This window comes from Eptesicus fuscus, chromosome 21, assembly GCF_027574615.1.
Source record: "Eptesicus fuscus isolate TK198812 chromosome 21, DD_ASM_mEF_20220401, whole genome shotgun sequence".
Lineage (NCBI taxonomy): Eukaryota > Metazoa > Chordata > Mammalia > Chiroptera > Vespertilionidae > Eptesicus > Eptesicus fuscus.
This window is the reverse complement of record NC_072493.1, coordinates 38979863-38981652: the sequence shown is the minus strand read 5'-3', so window position 1 is coordinate 38981652 and position 1790 is coordinate 38979863. Positions and strand designations below refer to the sequence as shown.

The following is a 1790-nucleotide window of genomic DNA, read 5'->3' as shown; positions in this document are numbered from 1 at the left end:
CTCCTGGAACTCCAATGCCCACCAGAAATAAATGTGTCTGGGTAAACAATGCCGAGGGACGTTACAACTGGCACAGGACAGGCACCAGGCCACATGGATCTGGATACCCCTGGTGCTTAGCAGGGGGCTCTGGACACGCAGGCCCTTTGTCGGGGCGGGCTGGCTGGAACAGAAACGTAACCAGAATCACTGCAGAGCAAATGGTGCCTAAGAGCTGTGAGGAGAACAATGAATGCCTGCTTCTTTTTTTCAGTGGATCCCTGTGTTTTCCCGTTTACCTATGAAGGCCGTACGTATTATGATTGCACGACCCATGGCTCTCTATACAGTTGGTGTTCTCTAGAAGCAAAATATTCAGGGAAATGGAAATATTGCACGAAGGATGGTAAGCATGTGAGGAGCATGTGGGGGATTTCCATAATTGACTCCTATTTGGAATCATCGCCTCACCCAGCCCCCCTCCAGTGTTCCATTCATGTCCCCTTTCTCTTGCTAAGACTAACACAACCTCACCACAGCTAATTTCCACACCTTTTTCTTCTACTTTTCAGACCATCCCCCATGTGTCTTCCCCTTTAACTATAATGGCAAAGTGTATACGAGATGCACGACCGATGGGAGTATATTTAAAAAGTCGTGGTGCTCACTCACTAAAGACTTCGACAAGGATGGAGCTTGGAAGAACTGCTACGACTAGTAGCACAGGGTAAGAGCGTCTGGGGAGGAGGAGAAAAGACAGGGATGAGTAGGCAAGGGCAGAGCTGGATAGAGAGATGGAGTCAGGTGATGTGGAGAGGACGGAGGAGACATGGAGGGATCCGGGGAGGAGGAAGGGGGACAGGAGGAGGGGTGAGGGGTGTGGTTTGGACAGGAAAGAAAAGGGAGCAAAAATAAAAAGAGTAAAAGACAAAGACAGAATGCAAAAAATGGAGAGAGGAGTGTTAGAAACGGAAGAAGAAACAGTTTGCAGCTAAGACATGGAAGGAAGGATTGGGGAGGATTAGGGGTAAGAGAAGGTAGAAGGAGAGAAGGCGGGAAGGGAAGAGAGAGAACAATGCACAGTCTTTTAAAAAAATATATTTTTATTGATTTCAGAGAGGAAGGGAGAGGGAGAGAGAGATAGAAACATCAATAATGAGAGAGGATCATTGGTTGGCTGCCTCCTGCACGCCTCACACTGAAGATCGAGCCCGCAACCTGGGCATGTGTCCTTGACCGTAATTGAACCTGGGACCCTTCAGTCCACAGGCTGACGCTCTATCCACTGAGCCAAACCAGCTAGGGCCAATGCACAGTCTTTTGAGGGAGTGTGAGAGAGCCGGAGTAGGGAGTAGCACTGGGAGAGACCAGGGAGAAACAGAGAAAAGAAACACTCCAGGGGGCTGATTGGAAGAAATAAATAGAACTCATTCACATTGATATCAAGACCGTGTTTCACATCTGTAGAGGGACCCTACTCACAGCCATGGATCCAGTCAAGCCTTTGAAACCGAAGGGCAGAAAGCCAAAACATCTCAAGCATGGAGGGCATACTCTGAGTGACAGAGGGCGACATCCTTTCCCTGCAACTCGAGTCCCCTCCCCCGGCAATAAAATGATTTCTCTGCAGGTGTGACTTTGTTATCCTTTCCCGAAAGAAACCATCTTTCAGGTGGGAGGTGGTCTGCATGACCAGCTGGATCACACAGGATCTTCACATCCGGCCCTCTCCACCTCCAGACCCTGAAGCATCATCACACATAGCTGTCTTTTTTGTGGCCTTGATTGAATGGCAAAGGTGTGGGGAGGCC

At 49.2% G+C, this 1790-nt stretch overlaps 1 long non-coding RNA gene across 1 annotated transcript; it reads left to right on the top strand.

Moving 5' to 3' along the window:
- Positions 1-297: 297 nt before the first annotated feature.
- LOC129147815 (uncharacterized) lies at positions 298-1568 on the top strand. Its single transcript, XR_008555027.1, has 3 exons — positions 298-385; positions 552-706; positions 1447-1568. It is a non-coding gene; the product is annotated as an uncharacterized LOC129147815 (long non-coding RNA).
- Positions 1569-1790: the final 222 nt, after the last annotated feature.